General features: G+C 36.0%; 2 long non-coding RNA genes across 7 annotated transcripts in view; one reads left to right on the forward strand and one right to left on the reverse strand.

Moving 5' to 3' along the window:
- The window catches only part of LOC112653728 (uncharacterized), a 72955-nt gene that overhangs the window by 51636 nt on the left and 5547 nt on the right, over positions 1-15772 (forward strand). The window contains exon 4 of one of the 3 annotated variants that reach the window (XR_003132451.3): positions 2738-2924. The exons of 1 other annotated variant lie outside the window; for it this stretch is intronic. This is a non-coding gene — a long non-coding RNA (uncharacterized LOC112653728). Of the gene's footprint in view, positions 1-2737; positions 2925-15772 lie in introns of those variants that run through there. One more of the 3 variants, XR_003132452.3, reaches the window with a different exon arrangement.
- The window catches only part of LOC112653727 (uncharacterized), a 49087-nt gene that overhangs the window by 9145 nt on the left and 24170 nt on the right, over positions 1-15772 (reverse strand). For all 4 annotated transcript variants that reach the window (XR_003132448.3, XR_003132447.3, XR_003132449.3 and 1 more), the window contains exon 3: positions 11348-11402. This is a non-coding gene — a long non-coding RNA (uncharacterized LOC112653727). The remainder of the gene's footprint in view (positions 1-11347; positions 11403-15772) is intronic.

Below are 15772 nucleotides of genomic sequence, written 5' to 3' on the forward strand. Positions count from 1 at the left end.
TATACGCCTAAAGATAGTGAGCTCAATTTATATTCAACCCACCATTAATAAAAGCTGGCTGCCTTGCAGCAATGTAAGTACTTTGTTATGCCAACTTTTATTTCTTTACATATGACTAATCTAAAGCTCAGAAAAATTTAATTATAGGTATGGAATTCAGTTTAATAGCATTTAGTTTTTTTATGCAAGTTTTACATTTAAAAATATCCCGGAACTACAAAGGAGGTAACATACCTCTATAAATGCTAAACTTTCTATCATGGATTGACTTAAAGATTGGGAATATTAGACTCCAATGTAACTATTTCCTGCTTAGTCAGGGGCTATCACATAGGTAGAGTGCTTTTGGAGAAAATAGGCCAAAATTACAGTGGTAGAACAATACTGTGGTGATTTCCTAGGGAAATATATTTCAATTCTTGTTGGCAATCAGTACTGTGTTCAGTGTTACCCATGTGCACTTGGAAATAGGAGTAATTGAACAGGTAAGAATCAAAAGAGAATGAGGCTAGTGTTTTTCACTCTGGTTATAGTATTGGCTTAATGGCTGTTCAGAACCAGATGACCCGTCATCAGAAATCTCATGTGCCTACAGCAAGTGAAATAGAACACTACTATCTTTATTTTATTTTCATAAATCAAGTTTTGAAAAAAATAATAAAAGAAACAAAGACCATTATATAATCGCAAACAAATACTTCCTAAATAGTACATAATGGTTAATTTATATCACTTTTAAGATGAGTGACTGAAAAGACCAATGCCCTATAGCCAAAGACCAGCTGTCTTTGGCTATAGGGCAGCTGTAGTTAAAGAAAGTTAATTTTATGAATTGTCATCATGAGAGTGAAAGGGACACATGGACAGTGTCTCCATTAGAGTATGTTAGAAAGGGCTTATTGCAAGAGTTGGGCTTGGGTTAAGTGATTTTGAGGAGGTTTTGAGGTAGTAAGGCTTTGCTGTGGGTTGGATGCTCTTAGGGACTTAGGATAGTTCTATCATTGGGTATCTTAATAACTCTCATTTAGAAAATGAGAAGACAAAGAAAGAGTAATGCTATAGCTGGTAATGAAGTCACAGTCTACTCATAATCAGTCAGAATAAGGATATGAGTGGTCATTTTTGTCATTTGGACAGTGGTCTTTTTTTGTTTGACTTCATTAGTCACTGAATGGTCTTAAATGATGATGTCCTGTGAAATGTTTACATTTAATGAAAGAACACTGCGGGCTAGCTCTGAGTCCCAGGTGATGTCATGATGACACCAAGGCCTATTTGGTAATACCAGATTAGCTCCCAGATTGCAGGAGCAGATTTCCTGCTTTTTAGAATATATGAAATAACTTAAAAATCTTTTAAAGTAAATACAATAATCCAAACAAAGACACTAATTCAAAGGGATACATGCACCTCTATGTTCATAGAAGCATTATTATAATGGCCAAACTATGGAAGCAGCCCAAGTGTCTATTGATAGATGAATGAATAAAGAAGAAGTAATGTATATATATATATGAATATTATTTATATAATGGAATACTATTCAGCCATAAAAAAGAATGATATATTGCCATTTGTAATAATGTTGATGGAGCTAGAGAATACTATGCTAAATGAAATAAGTCAGAGAAAGGAAAATACCATACAATTTCAATCAAATGTAGAATTTAAGAAACAAAACAAATGAGCAAAAGAAAAAGAGAGAGAGAAAAAAAAACAAGAAACAGACCCTTAACTACAGAGAATAAACTGATGGTTACCAGAGGAGAGATGGGTAGGGGAATGGGGAAAATAAGGGATGGGGATTAAAGAGTACACTTATGATGATGAAAAAAAAAAGACAAAAAAAGAAAAAAAAGCTTTCAAATAAATAGTAAAATAATGAAACTCCAAGTCCATCCATTTACCAATAGGTACAATGTTCCTTTTTGCCAGGCATGATGATATATGTTGGATTAGAAAAAGAAGAGAAAGGGGGCAGAGGGGGAGAAGGAGGAAGTGAAGTAGACAGAAAAGAACTAGGGATAGCTTTCTAAAGAGTGTAAGAGGGAGTTGGTGAGAAGACTTCTGAGATGACCCTAATGATCCCTGATGCCTGATAGTCACATTCTTCTGCAATCCCCTTTCCTCGAGTGAGTGCTGGCCCCCACAACTGTGTAATAAGAAATATCGGTTGTTTTAAACCATTAAGATTTGGGATAATTTGTTACACAGTGACAGATAACTATTACAGAAGATTGGGGCAGGATAAGAGGTGAGGTAACTGAGGAATCCAGGACATAGCTTCTAAGGAGGCACTTGTGCTCCAGGCTATGCAAATTCCTCACTTATCCTGGTCCAGCTTTACAGGAGATACAATGCTTGAAAATGAGGCATAAAAGTAATACTGCAGAAAGAACAGGAACTTTGGTTATAAATTTACTAAACTATTATACATATATATTTGTGATAGTCTAATTCCACTGATACCCAATGCCAAAATTACAAGTATTCTAGGAGCTTCACTGAAAATGATAGCTAGTTAAATAAAACAGGAAATATGAAGTTTTACATAGCACTATACACACCTGTTTTTAGGGAAATTAAAAAAAAATTAAGTTCTTAAGGTAGGCGGTGGAAGGCAGATGAGAGATAATTCTTTGTTGACTCAATGTTGTAAAATATTTGCTGTAGGAGGACTTCTTGGTAATATCTTATATATACTAATTTTATGAACTAATCTCCCTAAACACCCCAGCAGGAAGTAGACGGAGAAAGGATAAAAGAGCCAACATAAAATATGAATGCACGAATGCACTGTAAGACACAGCGGGAACTACGTGAATGAATGAGTCATTTAAGCAGAACCTTGAGTGTGCCAAGAGCCAAGTTGTGAAAGAAACCACTTCTAAGAACCTCAAGATAAAACTAAATTATGTTCAAATATCAGATCAGGAAATGGTGGTGGTTAAATAAAAGTTAAAAAAAAAAAAAGGAAATATTTACTAATATTTTAATAGAAGTTAATTTTGATTTTAAGTGCTTTAAAAAATAAAGCTAATTATTGCTTTTGTAGTATATTGATAAAATATATGTCATTGATATGAGCAGGCCAACAGCTCATTATGAAAATTCAAATCATAGAAATTTCAAGAAAACTTAGACAAGTTCTTCTCAAATTTTATTATGCATATGAATCACTTGGGGATTTTGTTAAAAAGAAAAGTAGGTTACAATTTAGTTGTTCTGGAGTACAGCCTATGATTCTGCATTTTTTTAAAAGATTTTATTTATTCATGAGAGACAGAGAGGCAGAGACACAGGCAGAGGGAGAAGCAGGCTCCAGGCAGGGAGCCCGACATGGGACTCGATCCAGGGACTCCAGGATCACAACCTGGGCCAAAGGCAGGCGCTAAACTGCTGAGCCACCCAGGGATCCCCTGATTCTGCATTTTAACAATCTCCTAGATAAGATTTTCTAACAAGTTGCCAGGTTACCACACTTTGAGTTACAAGATCTCAGAACAATGCTTTGGAAGTGTGGTTCCAGGAAAAGCAGTATCACTATTACCTGGGAACTTATTGGGAATGAAAATTCTTGGACCGTAGTCCAGACCACAGAATCAGAAACTTGAGATGTCCAGCAGTTTTCAACCTATCAAAACCTCCAGGTGATTAAAACGTGAAGTTTGAGTATCATTGTCTTAGAATATAGTCATTATGAACCAGTTGTACAAATCAGAAACCCCTCAGAATTTTTAGGGAAATGTACTTGCCCAGACATTAGCTCTAAAGAGTCTGATTAAGGTGGTGGGAGGTGGAGACTGGAAAGTTTTTTTGAAAAATCTCTTGTGGGTGGGTAGGGGGTGATAATTTAAAACTGAGAAACAGTTTCATAGCAACTGCTTGATGTTCAATGACTTGCCCAAAGTTTGAGAAGCAGAAGTAAGACTACTGTTATTCTCATATCAGTTCTTTTCCTGGCATTTCAAGATGATACCAGGAGGATGGACATGGTCTGTCTCTCATGGAATGAAAATGATCCCAGCGTGCTGTTGTCTTTCCCTTTGGGGTAAAGAAACAATCACTCATTTTGACTTGCTGTCTGTGACATAGCCAACTCAGAAGCCTGCATCAGTCACTTAATTATATTTTCTTCCAGGAGTTTCACATTGAAATTACAACATAGAAATTGAAGAATTGCTTGAGGCAGAGCTGTGATAGCCACTCAGGCAAAACTTTGAAAGCATGATCTATATAATACATATGCTATTACAAGTAATACTTAAATTTTTCATTACTTTCTAAAAGGTGTTTTAAATATAGGTCATTTTTATTTTTTATTTATTTTATTTTTTAAATTGTATTTATTTGAGAGAGAGAGAGAGAGAGAGAGAGCACACAGAGGGAGAGGGAGAGGGAGAGGGAGAAACAGACTCCTGGCTGAGCAAAGAGCCCAACATGGGACTTAATCCCCAGACCCTGAGATCATGACCTTAGGCAAAGGCAGACACTTAACCAACTGAGCCCCCCAAATGTGCCCCCCCCAAATAGGTTATTTTTAGAATATGTGGTTTATTTCCTTCTAATTTCTATGTTTAATAACTTTTTCAGTTTATAACATTCTTGTTTGGCCTACATATTTTTATTACTATGTAATAAAGATTTATACATAAAGTGAATTCCTTTGAGGAAGCTCTTATTGTTAGAACAGAAAGCATGTTGGCAAGTGTTTATCACTTGCCTATATCTTATTCATGTGCTATTAGAGTATTTAAATAGCAGTTCCAATAGGTTGTCTTGTGCCCTTTAGGATAATAGGAAGGGGATTTTAGGGACTGTCTGAGTCCCTTAGATTCATGGAAAATGGTTCTGAATTTGAGTGATGCTGCTCCACTAAATAACTTTAAAAATAGTTGGAAATCAGGCAGCCCGGGTGGCTCAGCAGTTTAGCTCTGCCTTCGGCCCTGATCCTGGAGACCTGGGATTGAGTCCCACGTCGGGTTCATAGAGCCCTGCATAGAGCCTGCTTCTCCCTCTGCCTGTGTCTCTGCCTCTATGTCTCTCATGAATAAATAAATAAAATCTTAAAAAAAAATAGTTGGAAATGTTTTTATTTTTACATTGGCAAATGACACTTAATGGATGAAGACAGGAAAGGCAAATTTCTGATTTGTACTCCTGGTTAAGAATGACTACATTCTAAGACAGTGGTACTCCAACTTCACATGTCTCAGAATCAGGCTTTGATAAGTTGAAAATTGCTGGATATCTCAAGTTTTTGGTTCTGTGGTCTGGACTAGGGTCCAAGAACTTCCCATTCCTAATAAGTTCCCAGGTAATATTGATACTGCTAGTCCTGAGACCACACTTGTTCTGAGACTTTGTAACCCATGTTACACTGAGAGAGTCTAGCATAATGAAGAAGGGTTCCACATCAAATGGCACTACTTTAGCAAACATTTAAGGAAGGAATCATGGATTCCACTCTACAATCTCAAGGAATGGGGTGGAAGAAGAAAATGCCCTGTGGACATATGGATCTCACTATGAAGTGACACAGGTCGTTCTATCTAGGGAACAGCAGCAGATGGAGGCAGTTAGAAGCAAGCCAATCCCAGGCTTTGAAAATACTCAATGAAAGTTCTGTTTCAAAAAATGCATCCTTCTTAGAATGCTCAGCAGGAAAGATCAACATGCATTTTGGTAATGATGCTGAAAGTATCTCTAACTGAAGAACAGAGGAAAGCAGACTGGAAATTAAGCACATAAGGAAGGGACAGGAAAGAGTTGACCCAGACAAAGCCAATGGCATAATTTGTGGTTAGGTAATATGGGGAGGAAAGACAGCTACAAAGAATATAGTTCTATACGCTTCTGACTAATGGTCTGGTTTTATTTCACGGGTGAATTTCATGCTTTGAAGAAGAGTGGTTTCCAGCCAGAGATAAACATGGTGATCTCAGTGGGTAGATTTTTCCAAATTAAGCATAGCTTTTCCTTGACCTCAGACCTCAGTTTATAAACAAAAGTCCAGGTATTATGCTTGGGCATATATCATGTGTACTTTAAACAATTTCTCAGAGAAATCTGATACCATCCTCAGCTAAGAAGCACCATTCTTAAAGAATTTATAAATAGCATTTCTTCTCCTTCTCCTTTCCCTCGCCTCCTCCCCCTTCTTTTCATCCTCCCCTCCTTTTCCTCCTCCTCCTTCTTCTATTTTACTTAGTAAGAACATTTAACATGAGATCTATCCTCCACGTATTTTTAAGTGTATAATGCAGTATTGTTAACTTATGGCATAATGTTGCATAGCAGATCTCCAGAACTTACCCAGGTCTGCAAAAAAACACTAGTTTTCTCTGCCATATTGTGGTGCCATGGGGTGGTAAATTCCTGGCTACACACTCAGAAAGAGCTTGGAATATAGTTACATAGAGGGGTGGTTTATAGAAATTTAGAATGAAATAGTAAATGAGTATAATTTTTCGGCTATTTTGTTTGCTGAGGAGCAAGAAAAACAAGAAATTTCCCCTTCAATATTATGAAAAATTTTGGGCATCCAGAAAAAGTCTTGAATGTTAAAGATTCAACAAAGCAATTTTCTGACTGGGAGGGAGACAGAAAGAGAGAAAGAATTGCCAGAGAGAGAATTTAGTGTATCTTAAGCAACAATAACAGTAATAGAAAGTCTAATCAGTTCTCTTTAAGCACCTTTTGCCCTTCATCTATACTTTGATGCCCAGCTTAAGGAAGATTATGATGCGTTGCTTATGAGTTTAGGAAACTCTAAGTTTTGGTCTTTGAAATGGAGCTGCAAATGCTTACAGCATCTTGTCTGTTCAGCATATAGATGTTCAGTAACTCAGAGTAGAGAGCATCTTTCCCATCTTATTAGGGCTTCATGTATTTTTAAATTTGTAAAGCATTGTGCTTATTATTTAGTGTGATTTTTAAAATATCCATTTGAAATGAGTTGGGGGCCCTAGGAGGTCAATTTCATACTAATTACTTTGTCTTGCACTTCCTTCTTCCCAGGGTGGATGATTTTCAGTTCTAAATGGAATTTATAAATTACTAAACATTTGAAAGGCATAGTACCTGGAATAATTTATACTTGCTCTGAATGACTACAGCTAGATTTTATATTCAGCAAATGGGGGCTTGAAGTCCATGAAATCAAGGCACAAAATCTTTACTTATTTCCCTCCACACACATCTTTCTAGTTAGTATGTTTAATATTTGGACATAATGGCTGTACATCTGAAAAATGAGTGTGGTACACAAAATCATCCATGCACTATTTTTAGGACTAGAGAGTTTCTTATGACAAAGAGATGATAGATAGAGATTTCTAGATACTTGGATTTCTAGATATAGAGATGTATCTGTAGCTACATAGATATGTACATGGATAGATGGATAGATGACTGGCTAAAAATATTACTGAATTATCTCAATGGGACATAAGTTAGTAACTTCTCTTCATCTAGAATCAGTGATGATAAATATTCCAACCAATTGGGCTCCTCTTTGATGAGTTGTCTCCTGATGGAAGGAGCTCTTGATAATTTTATCAGTGGGTAATGGGAAATGTCATTGTCAGCAGGTGGTGCAGGGATCTTCTGTTTTTTTTTTTTTTTTTTTCTTGTAAACCCCATGTATAAACTTTCTTTGCAGGCTTTTTGGAGGAAGGTTGAGGGTGTTCATGTCCAGCAACTTCCCAGGACTGGATGAATAATTTCAAGTAAAATAATAGGAGTAGAGAGGCCATTTTCCACCCCAGGTTGAATTTATTATGTGTAACTCAGTTTCACTGGCAATACAGCTGGGAGTTTGATCCTTATCTTTTTCTAATGTCTGTCTTTAACTAATTGTTTTAATACTTGGAGGGAGTGGAAGGTAGAGAATTACTCCCCTCCCCCCATCTCTCATTAGAACAAATCTCTTAACAGATTATGCTCCTATTTCAAATTAGGAATCAACAAGATTTTGATACAGCCAAGGTCAGCAGTGATGGCTTATCATTCCAATATCTCAAATTGAAATACAATTTATGAATAGTATGTGTTATAGTGTTATATGGTTTCTTGAGCTTTTCCTACTAGTCATTTGTTTCAATACTTTTTTTTTATAGTATCTTCCTTCTTTCATACTATCTTGAGTCAGTTCTTACTTCTTTATTAACTGGTTATAGAGTTATTAAATGGACTTAAATTAATGTAGAGCTTGAAAATTATTTAATTTTTTATTTGAAGAGCATTTTGAATTTTTAGGCAAATGAAAGGAAAGCTCTTAAAATTGTCACAGCTCTTAAAATTGTGTATTGTCATTCTGGGCCACAAAGGAAGATTATTAAAATTTTCTTATAAATGCTCCATATTTAATGCCCCTTTTCCATGTCTCGCAAGTCAATTTTTAGCCATCCAAAAAGGATGGATTATAGTGTAGTAGAGAAAGCATGGACTTTGGAATCAATATGAATAAGGGATAGGTGGGGCTAGGTAGGGAGAGATATGTAGGGGGCTACTTGACTAGGCTCATGCAGGGGGCTGTGTGTTCAGGCTCATAGAAATCCCAGATGTGGAAAAATGATGAAGTATACAAAACCAGAGATAAGGGAATAAAATGTGACTAATGAGACTACCTCATTTGTGTTAAATGCCAGAGGCCAGATATCTCTATAACAGCTATGGCTGGACCACAGAAAATCAAAGAAAAAGTAAACATAATGCTATCAGTGGGAGAGATGTCAAGAAAATTTAAGTTCCCTAGTCAATTTACAATAACAGACTACCAGTGGCAAGCCACAGTGGCAACCCGTTCGGGATCCTTCCCACTCTAGAGAGCTTTTTCCTTTCCTTTCTGTTCTCACTTTCACTTAATAAACTTTCACTTCACCCTTTTGTGTCTCTGAGATCCATTCTTCGACTCCATGAGACAAGAACCCTGCAAGCCTACAAAAAATAAATGTGTATAAAAGCCTGGCTTTGTTATTTATTAGCTCTTTAGCTATGGGTATGAATTAACCTACTTGCTCTCAGTTTTCTCACCTACAAAATGGATGTTGTAATATGTAGCAGTTAAGGTTGTCACACATATTAACCAGAATTTATTTTTCTCCTGTGCTTATTAATGTTCCTATTTGTCTAAATCCATAACTACATCCCTATTTCAAACATTATATATTAAATAATTCTTGGAGCTTACAATAATTATCTTTTATCTCAGAAAGGCTTCATACCACAAGAATTAACCCTGAAGCGCCATGTCTATATTTCATGTCCCTAAGCCAATGGCCTCTGTTTATTAATGCAGGGCAGATATCTAAGCCAATTATTTCTTTTTCCTAAGAATTTGAAACTGACAGTCACTACAATGAGTCATCTCCATGTCAGGGCCCTAGAAATAACATGAGATCCCTGGAGCTACTTAAGTACATGACCTTCCTGAAGCCTGGACATGCACTATTTATGAGCATCTGGGATGCAGCATGGCAGAGTGGATAAGAGCACAGGGCCAAGAGTCAGGCTGTCTAGGTTTGAATCCCAGATCTGTCACTTACTGATGTGTGACCTTGGGAGGCTTATATAACAGTTTATTGATCTATAAAAGGCATGTTATAGCTGTAAATACCTTACACAGACTATGGAAGAATGCAATAAGGTAATTACATAAAGAACTTAGAATGGTGTCTGGAACATAATGGACACCTACAAGTGGTAGCTATTATTAGGATTCTGGGAGATATTCCAGTCTCCTCCAATGAACAGCCTACACTCTTTTATCTTTATTCTTAGATAAACCATCATAGGTTTTTTGTTATTGCTTATAACCAAATGAACCTCAACTAACACTTGGGGACGGCTGTCTTTGGTATTTTGTTTGACCCAGTTCCATTTATGCCCCTTAGATATGTTTACTGCTAAAATGAAAATACCATACAGGTAAAAAAAGGAAAATCAGTCTGGAAAAAATTCAATTATCTAAAAGTTGATAGCTTTTATTTATTTTTTTATTCTTCATCAATTCAAAATAATGAAATGTTTAAGGTGAAAGTTTTAAATGAATGAACAAACATTTTGTGATTGTAAAATATAAGCCAACATTTTTACAAATTTGACTTTAATATCAATTAATTATGAACATTTATTGCGTGGTTATTATGTACCAGGTCATTTGTTAGGTACTAAGCATATAATAGGGAGGAAAAATATCTCTCCCCACATTTGGCTTGCATTTGAGACAGAGAATAATGAAACGAATATTGCTTATTTAATGTAGTATCAGGTATTAGCTAAGGGTCAGGTAATGAAGGAAAAGCTAAAGCAGGGTAGAGTAAAGCTCAAGGGCTATATTCATCAAGGGAATCAGAAAGGCTTTTTGAAGAAATGTCATTTAAACAGCTAAGTCCTATTGCAGTAGATATCATGAAACCTTATTTTATAGGAAAGGACAGTCTCCCCCAGACCCCACAGGTCACACAGCTAGAAAGTGAAGGGATCAGGCACTGAACTCAGCCAGTCTGGCTCTAGTTGACCATTGTTCATGAAGGAAGGGTCTAGGCAAAGGATCTCCTAAGGCCATGGAATCGTAGGAGACAGAAGAAAAAGGCTGGCAAGTCCAGCTTGACAAGAAATAGTTTAAGAGGACTTATGGACAGAAGGGTGTCTTGGGCAGCTTCCAGAGGAGTAAATGTCCACAACCCTACTTCCCTAATACCTGTCTTTATAGTCCTAGAGCGGAGGTACTGGTACCACCAGGGGGAATCAATGATAGCCTGAGGGCAGATCAAGGATGCTACTATGCCCCAAGGGGATACTTAAGGGTGTGGTCAAACAAAGAAACATGGGGACAGGGGAAGGTTTCAAGTCACAAGGTAGTCATCAGGGAGGATTTGATCAAGATGGTATTAGTCTGGTTCACACAACCCCATTAAAAATGACCCTATAAAAAAAGAAAAAAAAAAAATGACCCTATATTTTCCAGTGACAAAAGAAAAAGATCACAGTAAATTTGTTTTGTTTTCCTTTGCAGTATAGTTTTTTGGCACCACTGACTTTTCCTATTTTTCTGCCTCCATTTCCCATTCTGCTTTTTATATGCTTACATATCCTAGAACAAAATACCAGTATTCAACTGAGCTTGCTAGCTCGGCTGGCAATTAATTTTACCATGTAGTCTACTTTCTATTTTTTGTCCTTTTAATGCATTATAAATGTGAACAGCATGTCTAAAGGGCAGCTAAACAAACTGACAAACAATTTTGGACACTTGCTGAGTCCTATATATTGCATCCTTTGACTTCAGAAGTTTTTAATGTATAATACATTAAATAAGTCAAAACTCAAAAAAGTCACCCACCTTATAGTCCTTTATCTAACTCAATGGGAATAGTCCTGGCATTTCCAAATGTATGCTACAGAACAAAAAGAGAAATATGTTAATTCATCAAACAGTTGTTTATTTTTGGTAAGTACCAATTCACTGTAAATATGGCTTATATTACTTTTTATGAACTACATCCTTCTGTAAAATGGCACTGTGGATCATTATGATTGAGGGTTAAGGTGAGAAGGGATTGAGCTGAAGGAGCATGTTGCTTGCTGGAATGTTTTCGGGTTATAAAAAGCAGCTGAGTCTGCTTATTGCATTGCTTTTGCTTTCTTATGTTACTGCAGATAAAAATGAGCAATTATCAAGAGCTCCCCCTGAAAGTTCTCTCATTTGGCTGGATTTCTCATCACATTAGTACTCTCATATCATATCTTTTCACTCCATGGCCTTTAACTTTGACTTGAAGGTACAGCTGTTTACTATGATATTAATAATAAGAAATAACAAAAATAGTTTTTCCCAATTCAGCCTCTATTACAAGTGATTAATCTCTACAAAAACTCCCAAGCAGGTATGTGTTATTAGCCCTTGTTGAAAAATTTAAGACAGGTTAAATAATTTGTCCACACCCACACTGCTGGTGCCTAAGTTAGGACTGGGAAGGAGGCTTGTTGTGTGTCAGAGTTCGTGCTCCTTCAACTGAACTCAGGTATGGTTACAAAGACGTCATGTTTTCTCAGCCAACATTTACATGTTGGAGTAGTTAAGAACTGAGTCTGTGAAATCAAAGTTGAGTCTAGCTAGTGGCTCTTCCTTAAGTGAACTTCTATAAATCTTTTTTCTACCTGTAAAATAAGGACAGTAGTATGACTTCATAATATGACTGTAAAAATTAATGCAATAATGCCTGTCATAGTGAGTATCCAATACATTTCTGTAAACATTATGATTATAATTAATTTTGTTTTATTTTTATTTATTTTTAAAGATTTTATTTATTTATCCATGAGAGACACATAAAGAGAGTGAGAGAGAGAGAGAGTCAGACCTAGACAGAGGGAAAAGCAGGCTCCATGTAAGGAGCCAGATATGGGACTCGATCCTGGATCCCAGGATCATGCCCTGAGTCAAAGACAGCCACTCAACCCCTGAGCCACCCAGGTGTCCCTATAATTATTATTTAAAAAATTATTATGATCTCATGTTATTCAATTAAAAGAACACGTTGGATGTTTGCAGATCTCTTCGGGCTGATAACTATTCTGTAGTACATAGATCAATCATAAAATGTTATCAATAACCTACCCACTATGATAGGGCCAATTGTAAAGCAGAGTTTGAAAGTTCATGATCCATATGTTGTGGTTGTGTTATTTGCCCTTCACAGTTGTTATTGTTTTTGTTTTTTTTAATTTTTTGTTTAAATTCAATTTGCCAGCATATAGTGTAACACCCAGTGTCCTTCACAGAGTTTTAATAAAATGGCATTTGAAGATGTTTGTGTTGCCCCATTAATACTCTTAGTTTGACTGCCTGGTCCCTATCTTAGAACTTGCCATTCATTTTAAATAGATTCAATCACTTATAGAAATTTAAATGATATTGGTCAATTCATTCCACATCATTCAAAAATTGCTCTGAAGGGGCCTACTCTTTGCCAAACTCTAAAGTGAGGATATTAAAGTAAGTCACTTTCCTTTTTTTCTTTAAGCAGTGCTTTTCATATTCTAATGGCATTTTAATTATCTAAGGAATCTGATTAAAATTCAAATTTTAACTCAGTTATAGGCTAGAGTGTGAGATTCTGCATTTCTGACAAGTTTGCAGCTGCTGCTACTGCTCTGTGGACCATACTTGGAGTTGTCAGATATTAAGGAGCTTACAGTTGTGTTTATAATCAGAGGTGAATTCTGATGCACAATGTTACATAAAGGAATGCATGATCAGTACTGGATGGAATGGAGATAATTAGGAATACATCGTTTAAAAAGTTTAAGTTGAATTTGGCCTTGAATATCAAGTCATCTTTTACCAATGTAACCATGTAACTGCCAAGTAACAATGTCCAATTTATTTTTTGATCCATTTGTAACAGTATCTCCATTACTCCTGAAGAATGCTTAGTTTTGGATGAGTTAACACTATAAATCTTTGTCCTTATAGGTGTTCCTGGCCTGCCTACTTGTGTTTGCCGTCTTTCAATAAAAAATTCCTATATCAGGGAATACCTTCTAGAAACTAAGAAGTACAGATCTATACTAACAGCTACCATTGAGAGATTCTGTGATACTGCTTCCAGTTTCAAAGACCTTGAATTGCTGTTTTTCAAAAAGATGTGCAAGTTTATAGCAATACTTGTCTAGATGGTAATGAACCATAGTCACCAGAAATTGACTGTAATTCTAAACTGGCCCCAAATCCTCACTAGCCCAAAGTAATCTAAAAAGATTGAATTAGTGAGTAGACCAAAGTTTCTTAGACTTCAGCATACATCAGAATATTTTGGAGGATTTGTTAAAAATGCAGAATGTAAGATCTACCTCCAGAGTCTCTGATGTAGGTCTACTGTAGTGCCTGAGAATTTGCATTTCTAACTAATTTGAAACTACTAGCGTGCATGAGTGGCTCAGTCAGTTAAGTCTGACTCTTAATTCTGGCTCGGGTCATTATCTCAGGAGTGAAATGGAGCCGCTTGGGGAATCTGCTCAAGACTCTCTCCCTCCTTTCCCTTTGCCCCTCCTCCCTATGTGCCCTCTCTCTCTCAAATAAATAAAAGAATTTTTTTTGAAATTACTTTATATGTTTACTAGGGTTGATAAAATAAATAAATATATTTTAGAAAATAAGAATAATATATTCATTAGAGAAAGAAGCTACAAATAATGAAAGAAGGAAGACTAGAATGATGTTGAATTACAGTAGGAGATGCCAGTATGAACTACTTATAATTATAAACATAGATGAATCTATGTGCATGGATATATATATATATATATAGTTCTGTTTACTAAGAGAGGCTAGAAGTAGTGATACCTCTACTTAGCAATAAGCACCCCTACTGGTCAAATATTGGTTGCTATATACCATTATCTAATAAAAGGAATCAGGGCTCCTTGGAGGAGAGGTGGATTCCAGGGCCAGGGCATAAAAAATACAAGATGAACCTACAACATATTGTTGTAGTTGCACTAATGAAGAAAGAAAAAAAAAAGAAAGAAAGAAAACATATCAAAGGGTACAGCAGCCAGACTGGCATAGTTTGAGCAGATAATAATAATGATAATAATAATAGATATGAACGCAAATAATAAGTCTTTGAGTTTATATGATATAAATGCATACATCTCATTCTAAATAAAAGCATACATACATACATTCATACATGAGGGAAAAAGGATAACTCTTCCTTATAGAGAAATAATTCCAGTTAATAAGTATAGAAAGACTGAAGGAAATAGAAAATCATCATTAGAACATCACAGTAATAACTTTTGCAAGCAAGATCCACCAATGAAAGCTAAGATTAGTGGGTAGTTGAGTTGCATAATCTCAAAGAAATTGTCAAGAAAAAATATTTATTAATTTCAAAGGACAATATGGTAACTTAGTAGTTGAGAAACTTGGCAAACTGCACTTGACAAAGGGATCAAGGTTAAAATTTCCAATAATAAGAGATATTAATATCAGTGCTCTTTGATAAGATGTACTGAGAAGGAAACATCATATCTGTGACATTCTTCCCAATTATACATAACTTGTGTCTAATCATGAGAAACATTAGACGAATTTAAATTGAAGGACAGTCTATAAAATAAGTGACCTATACTTCTCAAGGTCAAGGTCACTGAAGACAAACTGAAAAACCATCCAGTTTGGGGGTGATTATGGTGACGTGACAACTAAATACAATCTGGGATCCTGGATTAGATCCTGGAACAGGGGATGCCTGGGTGGCTTAGCGGTTGAGCATCTGCCTTTGGCTCAGGGCATGATCCCGATCCGGGGTTTGCGTCCCGCATCAGGCTCCCTGTGAGGAGCCTGCTTCTCTCTCTGCCTATGTCTCTGCCTCTCTCTCTCTGTGTCTCTCATGAATAAATAAATAAAATCTTAAAAAAAAAAAAAAAGATCCTGGAACAGAACTAGCCAAAAAAAAAAAAAAAAAGTGAAATCTAAATAAAGTCTGCAGTTCATCTAATTGCTAGTATTATAGTAATGTTATCTTAGTTTTGATAATTGTGATATAGTCACATGAGATATTAACATTACAGGAAGCTGAATGACGAACATTCAGGAACTCTCCATACCCTACTGTAAGTCTAAATTAACTCAAAATTAAAAATTAAACACAAAAAAATACAGAAAAAGTGAAGACAATCTCCATTCTAGTTCCATTGCTAGAGGTTCCCACAACTTTCATTCAGGGCATGTCTTTATAGGCAGTGTGATAACTCC

This window comes from Canis lupus, chromosome 3, assembly GCF_003254725.2.
Source record: "Canis lupus dingo isolate Sandy chromosome 3, ASM325472v2, whole genome shotgun sequence".
Classification (NCBI taxonomy): domain Eukaryota; kingdom Metazoa; phylum Chordata; class Mammalia; order Carnivora; family Canidae; genus Canis; species Canis lupus.